This window comes from Maylandia zebra, linkage group LG7 (assembly GCF_041146795.1).
Source record: "Maylandia zebra isolate NMK-2024a linkage group LG7, Mzebra_GT3a, whole genome shotgun sequence".
NCBI lineage: Eukaryota > Metazoa > Chordata > Actinopteri > Cichliformes > Cichlidae > Maylandia > Maylandia zebra.
The window spans coordinates 43,624,038-43,641,888 of record NC_135173.1 but is presented as its reverse complement, the minus strand read 5'-3'; the positions used below and the strand labels follow the sequence as shown (position 1 = coordinate 43,641,888).

At 42.7% G+C, this 17,851-nt stretch overlaps 2 long non-coding RNA genes across 2 annotated transcripts; one reads left to right on the top strand and one right to left on the bottom strand.

Annotated features, from left to right (window-relative positions):
* Window positions 1-5,783: 5,783 nt before the first annotated feature.
* LOC143419707 (uncharacterized) lies at window positions 5,784-10,953 on the bottom strand. Its single transcript, XR_013099720.1, has 3 exons — window positions 10,869-10,953; window positions 10,458-10,764; window positions 5,784-8,206 (listed from the first exon to the last, which is right to left on the bottom strand). It is a non-coding gene; the product is annotated as an uncharacterized LOC143419707 (long non-coding RNA).
* Window positions 10,954-16,172: 5,219 nt separating this feature from the next.
* On the top strand, window positions 16,173-17,196 carry LOC143419706 (uncharacterized). Its single transcript, XR_013099719.1, has 3 exons — window positions 16,173-16,334; window positions 16,414-16,544; window positions 16,626-17,196. It is a non-coding gene; the product is annotated as an uncharacterized LOC143419706 (long non-coding RNA).
* The last annotated feature ends 655 nt before the right edge of the window (window positions 17,197-17,851 follow it).

Below are 17,851 nucleotides of genomic sequence, written 5' to 3'. Positions count from 1 at the left end.
ACACTCTTAATTTTGTTCAGCTACTTCTACCTCCCATCATTCATTCTGTCTCTAAGCAAGCATTTCATTACGAGCAGAACTCCAATTTATTTTTTTGAGGTTCCCGCTGCCCCCCCACCCTGAGCACTGATTTCTTATTCCTGATTCCTGACTGACTGCTGCTCCACATTTAATAATTCATGAAACGCAAAAGTTAGCAACAAAAGTGAATAGTTCTTCATCTCTGTGATTTCCATGACACACAAGGCCATGAGAAGCAATCAGTTTCCTACCCTTTACTTTCTTTTTTGTTAGGAAACACTGATGGTGCACTGGTGGTATAAAATCCTGGGATTTAGTTTTTGGTCACTTTTAATCTTTTTTTTATTTATTACGTATTTCATTGTCTATATGTTTTACTGCTATTTTTTTTACTGTTATTTATTGTATTTATTTTGTGTCTTTCCTTTTTGTTTAATACATGGTTCTTGTATAATTACTGTCTTTAACCGGAGCACACTTCCGTCAATTGTGTTGTTTTTAAAGTGCTCTATAAATAAATCCAATCTAAAGGGATTTGATTGATTTACATTGTGAGTCACTAATCAATATTCTAGAGAAAAACATTTACTGAACTTTGTTGTCCTACATTTCGATTTTCACTAAATGCACTCTGAACACATATAAATACAAAGATAACACATTTCCCCATAAACCTTGGAGCCATGGAGCACTCCATCTCCCCAACCTCACCTTTCTTTTCATTCCAATTCAAAATATACCAACACACTGGTTTTTGTATTCAACAATATTGTATTCAACAATAATGTACCGTTTTTACATTGCTCTGTTTTTTTTGTCTTTACTTCTCTTGTTTCATTGTTATCTTAACCATCAACAGTTGTTCCTTTTCTTATTCACCTCCACATCATTCGCTCCTCTGATCTACCCTGCAGGCATCTTCATGCTCTTTATTTTCTCTGTGTCTTTTATGAACAAGAAAGAAAGAACTTTAATAAACAAGTGACATTTCTTGTCATGATTTCCAGGAATAGAATAGATTACTGTTTCTGTAGTGAATAGCGATGACAATGACATCAAGTCTACTCTTTTACTAATGTATTACTTCAGTGCAAGTTTTTCATACCTTATGTAATGCTACCTAAGAGTAACGTATCTATTTTTAAGGCTAACACTACTGCCACAGCAGGACAGAGTGGGGTGTTTTTCTTGTCATGAAGGCCTTACTCTTCTTACAGACAAGTTGCTGATCAGTTGGGTGAAAGATTTATTCTCTTCCCTTCTTGAAATAAAACCCCAGGACTTATGAGCTCATGTAGTTTTTTCCATGTAAGCTGAATGTAAGTATTTTCCCATAGTCACTATTCATACTAATCCATTTATCAGGATAATTAAAAAAGAAAAAAAAAGAGAATGCCCCCCTTCAAAATAAACTTCACCTTCATGGTTACCCCTGTTGCAGCCAACAAAGTGGTGACATGCGACTTTTACTTTAAGGCCAGTAGTCTTTATCTCTGGTGTGAAACTCATATTTCACAGTTTCACTATCACTCAGTATGTGGTTGCAGAGTGTTTGGAGATAAGTTGGCATCAGTGGCAAACTGCCAGTGATCAAAACAATCCCAAGGAGTTCTTTGGGGCAGCACCATATGCACTCTGTTTGACTTAGCTGCTGCAAGCAGCCTCCAACAACCTCTCGACACCAATAGAGGAATATAGCAAACAGCAAACAGAGATTGACAGAGAGCTGACTACTGCTGTGTAGGCCTGTGTGACTGAGGTGTTACACATCCAGGAGCTCTTGCTGCTCAGCTACATTTGCTGCTTGGTGTGATGGTAGCTTTGTCAGAATTTATTATCCCATTTCCAGAAGTTTAGGGTTAGAAAAAGTAGATTTGCTTATTTGTAATGCTAGTTCTACACACCCGTAATTAATTAAAAACATCTATGATAAACAAAGTTTGGAGCACAAAAGGATGATTGTATTAGGAAAAGAAATATAAAGCTGGACAGATTTTGATTGTTTTAACGAATTTCCTGCACTCATGTGAAATATTAGTGAATTGCAGTTTGTGGAATTATGGCAGAAGCACAAAGTCCTCTTGTAAAATACACCTGTCCTTTAATGTTGTGCTGATAGTGAAGAAAATGCTAGTCGGAGACATAAAGGAACTGCTTTGTAGGTTTTAGTGATTACTAGAATGGATTTGGTTTTAGTGACAGGCAGGACAAATAAAGATGGGAAACCTGTGTAATTCTCCACCTAAGCTGTGCTTTTTCCCATCAGACTAGTCTCCTCAGGCTAGCTACTCAGATTACAACTCTTTATGTGTGTTTTTTTTATTCTCCATCTTTGTTTTTACCCTTTTCATCACTCCATTTCTCTGGTACCGCAGTACGCCCTTGAACTGGTTTCCCTTAAAGTCTTTTTGTAATGAGCTGTGGAGGAGTTGGTAAAGCAAAACATGATGCATTATTGATTTCAGCTACAGAACTCTGAAGTTACTAATGACTGGGGTGCTCCGTGAGACATTTTAGTTGTAGATCACAGCAAAAGAAGATGCAAAATACCATTGAGGGCCTTGTCAAGAGTGAAGCTGACAGATGCGAGTTTATGATTGAACATTATGCCAAAGCAAGAGCACCACATAAAAGCATTTTCTACATGTTTGGCAGACATCTACAGCTGGACTGAATCCAACATAGAACGAAACACGCGTATTGTGTAAGCTGATGTTCTCATTGTGGGTTAAAACCCAGAAAACGTGAAGTTAAGTTTGTATATATTGTCAAGTTATAAACACCAACACTACCAGCCTTATTTAAAATTGCCATTTTATGTGATATTATATAATTAGGTCAGGTTTTTGTTCCATACCTAAAGAATTTAACATTTATTTCACTATTATTATTCACCAGAAACTAACATCTCTATGAATCAGAAAAAGGTGTATGTCGCAGTGAAGTGTAGTGTTACAGACAGTAAAAGCCATAGTTCAGCGTTCTGCTGACTGTGACTTTTATTGATATCCAATAGTCTGAGCAGTGAGCGGTCAGCTTCAATAACTCAACAAATTAAAAGCCTTTAAGTACATCAAGAAGGGAAAGAAAAGGGTAAACAAACAAGCTTCTAGAAACTGATGATGTTACAGGTCAAAGTCAGTCTGGATTTATGAATTCTGGATCTTTGTGAAGGGACAGAACAATCAAAAATAATTACCGTAATTGTCGGGCTATAAGCCGCTACTTTTTGCACCAGCTTTGAACCCTGCGGCTTTTAGTCAGGTGTGGCTTTTCTATGGATTGTCCATGATTTTTGTCACATCGTAAGACGATTTGTTTTGTTTGTTCCGCTGTTGTACGGCACTACGTTGCCTGGCGGAAGGGCATGTGATCAGACACACAGTATCGGGGTTCAAGAGTGGTATGTTGTACATGTCCATCCGTCAGGCAACATAGTGCCGTACAAGTAGCGCGAAAAACAAACTTCAAAGTAGCGCTATGTGTTCAGCGGGAGGCGTGGATGACGAGCGGCGGTAAACTTGCGAAAAGCAAGTTATGCTCAACTCCACCAGTGGATTCTGACAGCGTGGAAAAGTGTGAAAACATCCACGATCACCAACGGATTTCAAAGGGCTGGACTGCTGCATGATGGAGAGGAGGACACCGCCACGGCCCTTCCGAGGGTGTTCGACTCTGACACTGACAACGAGGATTTGTTTGGTTTTGAAAGTGACAACGAAGGAAAGAAGCGGAGAGTGGATGACGAAGCCATCATGAGCCTGTTCGTATCCGACACTGGAGAAGAGGACTTTGGTGGTTTTAGTGCGCAGGAAGAAGAGAAAGATGGTGAATGACTGACTTTTCTTCTTGTTAAAGCCGTGTCGTTGCACCTGAGCCTAAAAGGTAGGCCGAATCTATTTTTCTGGTGTGCTGCAGGTTATTGCTATGTACTACATTTGTTACTCATTTATGAAACACAGTACATGTTTCGTACTTGTAATTACCGCTACTTGTACATATACCTAAAAAGTTATGCAAATATGTACCCATAACTTGTTTTTCAAAATATTAATAAAAGTGATGTCTCCAAACAGCCATCTCTTTCCTGACAATTCCCTTTGTGCATATTCTCTTACATATGATAAGTCAACATTGAAACACCTGCGGCCTTTAGTCAGGTGCAGCTAATGTATGTGCAAAACAGGATTTTCCCCTGATTTTAGCTTGTGCGGCTAATATTCAGGTGCGCTTTGTAGTCCGGGAAATACGGTATAATATTTGATGACAAAATTATATTTTTGGAGGCATTTGGTGTTAAACTTTTTTTTTTTAGTATGAATAACTTAAAACATTATTTCCATATTTATTGTGTATTGTAGAAATGCCTCACAGGATAGGTGATGTTTGATAGTGTTCAATTTCTCTGTTACCTAACAGATATAATAACAAATTCAGTGAATGCAGTTCAGCTTTTTTATGCATATAAAGATCAAAACCTCTTTGTATTTGGCAAAACATAATTTAGAGCCAAAGCATAGTTGGCTCTAAAACCTTCCATGGGTGATGGTGACACTGGCCAGCTGACCGATTCGAGTAAATTCTTCCACTTTTGGATTAGAAATTATGGACACCTACCAGGCTGCATCTGCCAAAAAGGCCAAGCCATTGCTGCTGTTCGGCTTGTCCCAGTGATTGATTCCCCTTTCAAGACGCCTCGCTGTTATTGTGAACAGATCAAAAATCTGTTCACTGAAAAATTAAACTTTTGAACTGCAGGTGTATTATTATTATTTCACAAATTCTGCACTAAAAAAAACAACTCACACTGTGCTCTGTGGGCACAGCATGGCAATTCTGACTGGGGAAACAAATGCAACTAGCTTCAAGGGGAGCGAAGCTACTGACCAGTAAGGTCGTCCTGACACTAGAATCAGTGAGAAATCAGGGTTTATTAGATCCTCTGTGGACATCACGCAGATCAGGAGCTGATATACTGTTAACACGTGCAAAACAGCAACAAAGCCAAGGTGAGAGTTTGTGCTGTAAAATAAACAAAGAAGGGTGCAAATGAACCCATGCACAGAACAGTTTTTTTTAATCAATACCATGGTTTCATTACTGATCATCTTTTTTCTTGGCCAAGTAAAGTGTAAAACACCAAGCAGACTTCATGAGGAACCACTGCAGCTGTTTTAAGTAAAGCAAAGCAGAGATACCTGTACTATGTCTTAGCTGATTAGACTGATGAATATGATGAACAATTTTGAAAAATGAGATTTCTATAAGTTCTGCTTGTGCATCACTGGTGACTGGCACCAGCTAGTTCTGCTACAATATGTTCAGTAATGGTTTAATATTGGCCTTTGAAAAGAGCACGATGCTGCTGTCAGAGCAGCAGGATGTTCAGAGTTAAACTTCACTGCGTGCAACTTTGGTGATCAATTCTTCCCTCTACAAGATAGATTACATGGAGATATGCATGAATAGAAAGTGACATAAAGCATATTGCAGTGGTTAAGCATGATGGGGTACCAAACATATGGCTCCCGAAATGGGTATTATAATCTTATTTTTTTATTTTTTTTATTTAAATGCATGTCTAAAAATAAGCTATGCCAAAGTGAAAATCACACTGGTTTCTCCACATTGACATGTTGTGTCTAAAACTTTGGCTCATATAAGTAATAATAAAGAAGATCATACATTAAATGAATGAAATTTAAAACATATTAATTAAATAGAGTCGACTATAACATCTGCATAAATATTTATTTAGAAAATGTAACATCTTCCATCAAGAAATGAGCCCAGTTAACATCAAAATACATTTGTTTGAATGAGCTTTCAGTGGCATAGTACCGTAGCATTTGTAAAGAAAGACAGTAATTGTTAATGCCATTCAGTAATTGGGATTTTAAATTCAGAGTTCTGACTGCCATATTCTTTAAAATCACTCATGATTAATAAAGGTCCCAAGTGCTTAAAAAGATGTCACTGCGTTTAAATGAAAAGCACTCTAAGATAGTGTCGACGGAGTTCATCATGCAAAGCTTTTAAGCCTGTTACTGGCTACATACAGTATGATGGACTGACACTGAGCTCGCAGACTGACCTTTAACAGACTGCTATAATCAAAATGTATATATTCAACAACAGAGGGAATGGATGAGATTTGGAAGTGTGGTGTCTTCATTTTAGCTGAGAAAGTCACTAGCAGAAGCTGCTGTTTTCAACATGTTTATAGTACAGATGTTAGTGTCATCTGGGATACGTTCCATTCATGTCAAAGTCGTTTTTCATAATCAGTACAAAACTCAGTGCTCACTTGTGTTTTTCTTTTAAGAAAGATGAAGTCCCGGGCACTGCATGACATTTTAGGAGGATGTCAGAATTTTGTCTCAGGAAGAAATCAAGCAGTCTAAATCAGTGTGCTGAAGGCAAATTCATCTTCACATATTTTTCACAGCATTTACATAATGCATGTTATGGACACACTTTAAAGGACAACAGTCGTATGAAAATAATAATGGTGTTGTAAAAATGAGAACAATGGCAGGTGGAGGGGGGGCAAAATTAAGGTTGGAGGGTGATGGATTTGGGATAACAGAGTTTTCACAGCACTTTAATTATGCAGCATAACAGTGTGGAATAACTGGGTTCATTGATTTCAGACCTACATTAGTTCCATCATGTATTTCTTCATTTCTTGCAATTATAACCAAAATGGTTTTGACTTCATCATCTCTGAAGACATTTTCTTCCAGTCACATATTGATTGCCAATGTAAGCTAGTACACTGCATTCCCAGCATGATGTTAATGTCATCTTAAAGAGCAAAAGAGTGAGTCAGTACATCTAAAGGTTAAAACGTGTTTTTTTTTTTTGTTTGTTTAATGAATAAACAATTCAGGGTAAACAGTTCAGGCTACATTCATGATTATGCATCTTCTGAAGTTGGAAATCTTTAGTTAGCCACTTTAACCCTTCATTTTCAGTATTACAAAACCAGTTCAAGTCAGGGTACACTGGCATGGTTTTGCTGCAGCTCTGCAGGTTATGTTCACCTTCTGAAAATAGCCTCACCATTCCTGGAAGATCCTTTGCCCTTTAGTCAGGCTGGTCTAAAGTTCTTTTTATGAATATTTTTGTGATTAACATCAGTAGGAAATACAAATTCTTAAACCCTGATTTTTTTCTTCTTCTAATCTTCAATAAATTTTGAATTTTTATTAACCTGTATGCTGTAATATGATCCTAAACCACGGACCTATTATTATTACATTATTATTAAATTTGCATGGAGCTCATGCCTGGGTTTTACTTGTTTACTTGTTCTCACACCATTAAACCCACCTGGTGCTACAGCTGAAAAAATAGGCTAAAATGGCCTCACACATATTTAAATATTAATCCTGTAAAGCACATAAAATGCATCATATTTGAAGTTTTTAAAACATTTACATCATCAAGGGTTTTTTTTTGTAACCCTAACTCAGTGATATGTTATTGTTTGTTGAAGATAAATAAACTGGAAAAAACTATACATGTAACTTGATATTTAATTTATTTTTTCAATTTGTCAGAAAGTTCAGTAAACAAAAGAAATCTATATTAAAAAAAATTGAATTTTTTTGCAATTTTTTTCATGCTTCAGAAGTTAATTTATCGATGAAGAAGTGCACTGGTACTAATTTTTAAGCCCAAAGGCGATGTGCAGAGCTGTAGTAACTAGAGCGATAAAAGCTGATGAGCCATACCACGAAGGTTGGTGATTATCAGTGAGCAGCGGTCTGACTTCATGCTGAGAAAGAGCACTACAGATGGAGTGTTTGCTTTCAGGGTGTTGATGGAGAAGTCTGGAGGAGGTCAGAAGGAGTTGCACTTTGTCTTTGTGGATCTAGAGAAAGCATGTGATAGGGTGTCAAGAGAGTAGCTGTGGTACAGCAGGAGGAAGTCAGGAGTGGGAGAGAAGTATGTGAGAGTGGTGCAGCTCATATATGATAACAGCGAGAATGGTGAGGTGGAGTTACAGATGTGCTCAAGGTGGGGGTGGGATTGCATCAGGGATCTGCTCTAAGCTCCTTGTTTACAAGAGTGATGGACAGGTTGAAAGACGAGGACAGGCAGGAGTCTCCGTGGACTATGATGTTTGCAGACGAGATTGTGATCTGCAGTGAGAGTAGGGAGCAGGCGGAGGTATGTGCTGGAGAGAAAAAGAATGAATGTCAGTATAAGCAAGTCAAAATATACGCATGTGAACGTGAAGGAGACATATGGAAAGGTATACATGGAAGAAGTGGAGAACTTGACAAATTTCAGTTACAATTTCTGCTTGGTAGGAATTATTGCACACACAGACACACAAACACACACATAATTCGTCTTATAATGTTTGGTAGTGTAATTTAATTTTAGTGAGTTTTGCTTCCCACTATTTTCCTCTATAAACTTTAATTGACTTCTACAGTGGCCTATTTTGTTAATGGCATGAGTTCTACCAAAAAGTTTCTCCCCTTTAGCATTTGGCATTTTCCCAACAATATAATCTAGTACCATAATCTAAACCCAGTCAATAAAACAGAATTTTCTCAAAGCTAACATCAGCAACCCAAAATCAGCAGCCAAAACATTAAGTCTGCAAAGCATCCCCTTTCTCTCCCCAACCTAGTCAATTGTTTGTCCCCCTTTATTCATGCTAACCCACATTCACTCATTCACATACACTCACTCAAAAGAAAAAACAACTGTCTATCATTTTTGGTCTGGATTGACACGCGGCAATCCTTTTAGACAGGAACTCCCAGGTTCCCACAGGTAGCCTTTTCCTCAGCCAGTTGTAATCTGGAAAAGGTCACCTTATATTTGCTGTCCCAAATTTTTTTTCAGCGCTGTTAATTCAATCTTGCAGGCCTGCTTACAACAAAAATGAGAAAAAGAGAGCTGATTATTAGCTTATCAAAACACGACACATAATCACCTGACAGGTTTTCTCTAAGTGCACTGTTACAATTTTAAAGGGCCCAATTCTAGACACGGCCATATTTAATAAAACTCCCTCTATTAAAGTAAGAAAACAACCCAAACCTAATTGACACAATCAAACCATCACTCAAACAACAATAATATCAACATAATTTCACCTGCTAAATACACAGAAAATCTTGTTAAAAGCCACACAGTTTGCACACAATAATGTTCCCCTATAAGCACTTTAACATACTTAGATTTAGCATAAGATATAAACACGTTATAACAATGTGTCATCACTAAATTATAAATTTCTTGTCCAAATCTGCCCCTCTAAACAGACCTGACCACCTTATTTAATTATGTTATTTTACCATTATATATTTCACCAACTAATTCTTCTCAGCCTCTGCTATGTTTCCTCCATTCAAAGTCTCTGACACACAGCCACACAGGAAGCTTCTTTCTCACCACTCATTTCAGCTAATTTGAATACTGAGTCATATCTCAGGAAGTTACCGTGACAAGAGAAAGGCACATTTAAATCTTACCACATTATTAAATTATTTTATTTCCTTCCTAGAGTAATCACTTGTTTTGCTCAATCGACACAAGAGCACTTCCAATTCACTATTTTAAAATTACTTGAAGCTTTTAATCACTTTTCATTTTCACCAACGTCACTCTCTTGTCATGAAACTTTCCTGAGCTATTCCTCAACTTTAGGGTTTAAGTGTGTTCACACTATTTTAACACCGATAAACAGACTCACATGCTCAACATGGTGTCTAATCTTCATGAGCTCTCTCGTGATTGTAAGGTTAATGCATTTTCTGTTTGTGTGTGTGATTTTGTATATGTTTCTTTTTGCAATGTTTCAGACTCCTTCACAATTTTCCCACGTAAGCAGTCAGTTTTTCTTGCTAACCCAAATTTTGATTTCCCACCTTAAATAACAGCATTCCTTGTCTTCAGCCAGGGGTTAGAGCTCGCTTGTCAGGTTTAGTGACACATGGCGCTGTAAACAGTTCAGCCAGAAACTTGGCCTGAACGTTTCCAGTGATGTTAACCTATAACTTTCTTCCGACTGCTGCATGTGGAAAATTGATCCAGGTCTGCTTTGCACCTTAAAATAACAAAACTGAGACATTTTCATTATTATCATGAGTGCTTAAACGACCCACTTCTCTCTCTCCGGCCAGAAATACCAGTTTATTTAATGTATTCACATTGATAATGTAAGCGTGTTCTTCCTTGCATTCATGTTATGTGGTTATGTTAATGGAGTGTAAGCTGCTTCTTCATTGCATATGTATTTTATCATCAGGTTTAACTCATGCCTCTTTGCACTGAGCTGTGGATTCAAACTATTTCAATTCTGCTTCTCCCCAAAAATAATTTCACATGTAACCATTTATATATGTGTTTTCTACTCAATAATCTAATTGTTAGTTAGTTTCTCTCTTTATTTTTTACATTTTTTTTACCTCTTTATTGTGATGTGGTGGACATTCCTAAACCTCCATGAATTCAGCCTTCAATCCAATTTTAGCTCATATGCATTCACTATATGGTGTCCAGGTTCACCTCTCACTGTTCTCAGTTTCCTGTGGGGCCTCGCAGCTCAACACAGGCCCAAATCAGCATGCATGTTGCATCACGTGCTTTCTTACATGCTGCTGCTGGAGTCGTCAGTGTTATAGTTCAGTCTTTTTGCCTGCTGTTAATTCTTCAAGTACACGGTGTTCTGTCTGTCTTCTGTCTTCATCAGGAGATTGACTGTCCTTTAAGCTTCTTCTCAGGATAAGGAGACAATGAGAGGTGAAGCTGTCAAATTTTAAGCCAAAGCCTGTTTTCCTCCCAATTCTGTTAATCTATGATTTTGCCGCTGTACTCACGTTTTCAGGTTGAGAAGAGTCCACCTGTATTGACACACTAAAACATTCAATTAATATCCTTTTCATTTCTTCTCTTAAGACATCCATTAGCTTCATCTGCCTAGATTTTAACTCGTCTCTCTCTCTCTGGGTGCACACTTCACACACCAGCCAGTTTCCTTTTATGGGCATGCAAAGTTCCTGTCACACACACTGCTTCCTGTCACACACACACAGCCACACAGACTCATATTTTTCTGTTTCTCTCTTTCCTGTTTCTACAGGCTAATCGAACTCTTGTTTTGTTTTGTTTTTTTTGTATTTACAGTCTATAAACCTTCTGTAATTCTGCTAAGTCTTGATCTAAAAACAATGCACCCTTATTTCACGCACACACACTTTTAAATATACTAAGCTCTTTGGTTTTGTAAGCATTCACATCACAGTCTTCAGCGTGCTCAGCAGAGCTCTTTCAGACATCAGGATAATTAACAATTTTCCACACATCACCTTTCTTTCAGCTCAGTTTTGTAACATCATCCATGCAATACTTTCATAATCGTCTCACACACACACCGCCTTTTCTCTCAAAACAATGTGCATCTTTAATCATTCATCCAAATAACAATTTTACACTTCACTTATACATTCACACATTTATATATAACAAAAGACACTGTGGCGGAGGTGTGGTCCGGGGCGCGGCTGCAGGGGAGGAGTGGTGCAGTGAGCTCAACGGGGCGGTGCTGGTAAGAACAGCTGATGGCGATTTTGGACTGATGGTGGTTTTCCTTTCCTTTATATAGTGAGGTGGAGAGGAGCGGAGGAGAGAGACGCTGGGGAAACCGACCGCTGTCAGACGGTGTTCTGTTGTGATTCAGTGCACACTCTTAATAAATGTGGGACTTGATGACAACGACCTGTGTGTGGGTGTATCTGTGCCTAGCGTGTGTCACAAGTGGTGCCGAAACCCAGGAGCCTGCCGGTGTGGGGATGTTCGACCCGCAGGCTGCGCCGCCCGCCCAGCCTTTGCAGTTTTTGGCGCAGGTGGTGGCGAAGATGAGCCACGATCATGCGGCAGCCCAGCGGGCTCACCTGGCTGCGCTGCAGGAGCAGACGGACCGGCAGACTCTGGTTCTGGAGCGGCTGGTTGGCGCCGCTGCCCCGCCGAAGCCCCCACCGCTGTCGGTGGCGGTGCCCCGGATGGGGGACGGGGACGACCCCCAGGTTTTTCTGGAGACTTTTCGTGCCACGGCGGAGGCCTGCCAGTGGCCGCAGGTGGAGTGGGCTCCGCGTTTGCTTCCTTTGCTGTCGGGGGAGGCTCGGACGGCGGCCCTGAGTCTGCCGCCGGCTTCGAGGGGCAGCTTCTGGGACGTGAGCCTGGCGGTGGTGGACAGGTTGGGGCTCACCGCTGAAGATCATCGCCGGCGGTTCCGGGCCTGTCGGCTGGCCGTGGCGGATCGGCCGTTTGCTTGGGCCCGGAAGCTGCATGACGCGGCCGTACGCTGGCTGCAGCCGGGATCGTCAGAGGGCGAGACGCTGCTGGTGGACAAAGTGGTGCTGGAGCAGTTCGTGGAGGGGCTGTCTGCGGAGACGGCGAGATGGGTCAGGTGCCACCGTCCCGCGAGTCTGGAGGTGGCGGTTACGTTGGCGGAGGACCACCTTGCCGCTAGAGTGGGGGAGCCCGGGGACAGCGGCCGGAGGCCGAACAGACAAGCCCCGGTGCCGGCACCGAGGCGCCGGGTGCCTGCGCCAGGGCAGGCAGAGCGGACGCTGGCGTTGAGCCCCACTAATCCTTTTGCTGCGTTTGTGCCTTCCCAGGGATCGGACCTGAGCAGTGCCGCCCCTGAGCCACGGAGAGCAGCACAGACGCCGGGGCAGGAGTGCTGGAAGTGCGGACAGCCGGGACACCTGAGGAGGGACTGTCCTTTGATGGAGGTGGGGCAGGTGTTCCGCGTTGCCGGTGCTCCAGCACCCTCTCCCGGTCTGGGAGGGACATACAGCATTCCGGTAAGGACTCAAGGGGGTATACGCCATGCTTTGGTGGACACGGGCTGCACGCAGACCCTCGTGCACCAAAGCTTGGTTCGCCCCGGGGCATTGCTGGAGGCAGAATGGGTGGTGGTGAGGTGTGTGCATGGTGATGTTCACAGGTATCCCATAATGCCGCTGTTATTAAAGTATAGGGGCAAAACGCATAGAGTAACGGCTGCAGTTAGCCCGCGCCTGTCGCATCCCCTAATTCTGGGTACGAATTGGCCGGGGTTTCATCATCTGTTGGGACAGTATGCGGGGGTGCGGTCACGACCGCTAGTAGCATGTAGTGTCTGCGCGGCGCTCAGTGGTGACGCGGGGTCGTCCGACACTGACTCTGGGGAGGGGGAGACGGCGGGTCCTTCACAGGTAGCCCTGCCGGCTCCGGAAGTTCCCCCCACGGGTGATTTCCCACTGGAACAGTCTCGTGACGACACCCTACGCTCAGCCTTTGACCAAGTGATTGAGATTGATGGTCACGTGGTGTGCCCCGAAGCCGTGCGGACCTACCCACGCTTCATTTTATCGAGAGACAGGTTATATCGAGTGAGTCGTGATGGAGGGGACACACACCCAGCTGTTGGTGCCGCAGGGCCGCCGGGAAACGATTTTCCAGGCGGCTCATTATAACCCCATGGCAGGGCATATGGGATACAAAAAAACTCTGGAGCGAATAACGGCCCGATTTTATTGGCCGGGCATCCGAGCGGATGTGCGCCGCTGGTGCGCGTCCTGCCCGGACTGCCAACTTGTTAATCAGCCGGCTATACCAAAAGCGCCTTTGCATCCGCTTCCACTCATAGAGGTCCCGTTCGAGCGCATTGGCATGGACCTCATCGGGCCGTTTCACCGGAGTGCACGCGGCTACCGCTTTGTATTAGTCCTGGTGGATTATGCAATGCGGTACCCGGAAGCAGTCCCGCTGCGCACCATCTCAAAGAGTGTGGCGCAGGCACTGTTTCAGGTCATCTCCCGAGTCAGAATCCCGAAAGAGATACTGACTGACCAGGGCACGTCGTTTATGTCTCGTACACTGCGGGAACTGTAGGAATTACTGGGCATTAAATCTATTCGGACCAGCGTCTACCACCATCAGACGGACGGGCTGGTGGAGCGGCTGAATAAGACCTTAAAGTCCATGATTCGTAAGTTCATTAACGAGGATGAACGCAATTGGGATCACTGGCTAGACCCTCTGTTATTCGCAGTGCGGGAGGTGCCCCAGGCCTCCACGGGATTTTCTCCCTTTGAACTGCTGTTTGGCAGGAGGCCACGTGGGGTGCTCGACCTGATTAAAGAAAGCTGGGAGGACGGTCCGAGCCCCGCCAAGAATGAGATTCAGTACGTGTTGGACCTGAGAGCAAAACTCCACACTTTGGGGAGGTTGTCACGGGAGAATTTGCTCCAGGCTCAGCAGCGTCAGCAACGCCTGTATGACAGAGGGGCTAGACTCAGGCAATTTTCACCGGGAGACAAAGTGCTTGTATTACTCCCTTCTTCTAGCTCAAAGTTGCTCGCCAAGTGGCAAGGACCCTTTGTGGTCACACGGCGAGTCGGGGACGTTGACTATGAGGTCGCTCGGTCGGACAGGGGAGGGGCCACGCAGATTTATCACCTCAATCTCCTTAAAGCGTGGAGAGAGGTTGAAACCGCTTCTCTGGTGAGCCTGGTTAAGGAGAGAGATGAGTTGGGGCCGGAGGTGCCAAATTCCATCATCCCCGCCTCCCTCCCTTGTGATGACCATCTCACACAGGCCCAGAGAGCGGACGTTGTCGCGTTACAACAGCGTTTTGCTGACGTGTTCTCCCCCCTGCCCGGCCGGACGTCTCTCATTGAGCATCATTTTGTAACGCAGCCTGGCGTGACGGTGCGTTCACGGCCCTACAGGCTTCCTGAGCATAAACGTACCTTAAGGTCCAAATTAGTCCCCTCAGCTGCACAAGAATCCGGGGTCACGGCACCAAGTGTTAAATTCCGGATTCTTTAGGGCCAAGAAAGACACGGCTCAAAAGTGGTCTTTTTAAATGATCTTTATTTTACATATCCAGGATATGGAGACCTGAGCAAAAAACACTTTCTAGCTGCAAAAGCACGCTCTGCAAAAGCATGTAATTTCCTGTCAGCCTGCAACCTAGTTTTACACTGAAGTCTGGGCCTCTCATAAAACACACTAATCAGCATTCAGATTATATATTTTATTTCCTAACATTGCACACACAAGAAAATGAACAACCAGGGAAATGGCACTGGAAGACTTTGTTGTCATTCCTGCTTTTAACTGATTGACAAGCTCTAAGCAATCTGTAAATTATTGCTCCCTCACAGATATGGTTTTGTGTAAGAGCCCTTAAAATACAATGGACAGCTCAGCTTGCCTCCTTTCCTCACTTGCCGGGAGTCATTTCTGTAATTGCTATAACCTACACTCCTCTTTTTAATTTCTTCAAGTGCATCCACTGGACTTCCACTTGCTGATGGCATGTGTCCCACAGATATTCCTGCCAGTTCTGATCTTAAACAGGCATGCTGTATCAATATGGTCGTGTAAATCAAAGCAAGCCAGCACTTTCATCAGTCACAGGCTTTATCCTCACAAGGCCACCGTAACCCAAGAGATTAAAAAGCCACTGGCATAACTGATGTATATTACCAGTCTCTCTCGCCCTCTTTTTATTATTTCATTTTTTGGCTTTTATTCTTCAGGAGAATTCTTTTTTCTTGGTTAGTACAAATTATGTCTTGGCCATGTGTCTTCGGACTTTTCCTTCTTCCTTTCTTTCTAACTCTTGATGTTGTGCTAAAAAACACCCGTTTAGTAATGCCAGGCAGTTGTAATGTACAAAATATTAGCAAATTAGACAAAGTGGTATTTCAGTCTTATTTGTATCTGCCATTTAAAGTGGCTCAGTGGTTCATTATTATCATATCAGGTTGTCCAAAAGACTCCCTGAAAAGCCTGATCCACAAGGCTGCAGCGAGTGTACTGACAGGAGCTGGAAAGAGAGGATATTTCTCCCATATTGGCTTCCCTTTTTGTTGGTTCCCTTTGAAATCCAGAACCAAACTTCAAATCCTTCTCCTCACATACAAGGTCTTGAATAATCAGGCCCCATCTCAAGACCTCACAGTACCAATAGAATAGACAAGGCTGCTGGGGGCTTCCCATGATGCACTGAGTGTTCCTCCTTCACTCACCTTTTTTCACTCACTATGTATTTATACACCACTCTCCATTTAATTAGTTATTATTAAACTCAGTTATTAAAGACAAACTGTGTCTTTTGTTGTGTCTTCCTCCCTTCACCCCGGCGTCCGGGGTGCTGTTGGGATGCCCACGCCCACGGGCGTGGCTGCTAACCCCACACCTGCATCCCATCCCAGGCGATCACCAGGTGGACTATTTAATCCTGCCCTACCTGCTGCTCCACGCCAGTCCGTAGTCGCCTCTCAGCGGTAACGTACACCTGCGGGAAAAAACCCCTTATGACAAATTGTCCATTGGAACTGACTCTGTTTTACCCTGTGTACTCAGATCACAACTCGGCGTTTTTGCGAGCCACCTGCCTGTCCACCTGTCCGCCTGAGATTCGGAAGCACTATCAGCCTCGCCGTCTCGACCCTTTTGGAGCCCCCCCCTCTGGTTCACTCAGCCCGGCTACCTCCGTAAGACGTATACTCCACCTTCCCTCGTATGCTGCCTTTTTTTCGCACCCCAGTAATCTGTTTCTCTTTTTTGTTTTGCAGCTTCTCACAGCCCCGCTCTCGGCGTTCCCTGCGCAGTTCACCTCCCCAGTCCCTCGGTTTCTTCTGGTTCCATACGTTGTTTTTTCGGCTACCCTCACGGGACACCTTTAGTTATAATAAATTTGCTTTCTTTATTCCCTCCTACCCTGGTGTGTGTGTTCTGCTTCTGGGTCCAGCTTGCGCACGGAACTTCGGTTCATGACAGTTCCCCACTGTCACCAAGTGCTTGTCCTGAAGGGGTCATGTGTTTGTTGAAGTTTCTTTGTATTATTGCCCTACAATTTAAAGTTTGAATTGAATTGAGTGTGAATGCTTGTCTGTCTCTATTAGCCCTGCGGCAAACTGGTGACATATCAAGGGTGTGCCCTACCTTTTGCTCTATGACAGTTGCTACAGTCCCCCTGCAACCCCGAATTTGATAAGTGGCAGGAAATGGATAGATGGCATTTAAAGTGCTTATCTCAGTTGGCTGTTGCTGCTCTGTACACAAAGACATAATCTGCCCATCCCACCAGTTTTCTTCTGGTGTCAGATTTTATTTTAAATTTTTTAATGTAATCCTGCTTCATTGTGCAGAAACCCCATATTCTGATAAACTATACTGAATTTTTTTCCTCTAATGAAGGATATCCTTATTCGTTAAATTTCAGCTAAAGACAAAATTATTTGAATGTTATAAAGAAACATTTTTTTTCCATTTGTGAGTGTTACCCTAGCTATGCGTTGTGATTTCCCGCTAGACAAACTAAATAAATTAAGTCTTAAAACCATAATGATGAAAAAAAAAATCATAAGATTTTTGTGTTGGTGTGTGTGTGTCTATTGTCAGTGTCACTGCTTTTCTTTTGTTTACCTTCCATTTACTTTTCATTAAGGAAGTGTCAAGCCTGTGATTGGAACTCCATTTAGCAAAACAAGACTCCTCCCAGGGGGAAGGAAATGGCATTAAGAAGGAAGTGTGCAAAACGCCTTTTAATGGTTTGTAATAAGGCTGGGGAGCCAGAAGCTATGCAATATCTATTTCTGCCTAAACCCGTCTGCCCCCTGATCCATGACCAATCTGATCAGTGCAGCTTGCAAGGGAACTAATATGCAAAATGTAATAATCTGTTTAAGCAGCTCTTTGTTTCTTACACTGGAAACAGAGCAGTGTCTCCCAAAATGGCAGGGAAGTAGCAGAAAGACAGAGCTTAAGATCTATTTAGGAGTGCCTCCCAGCCCTTAGA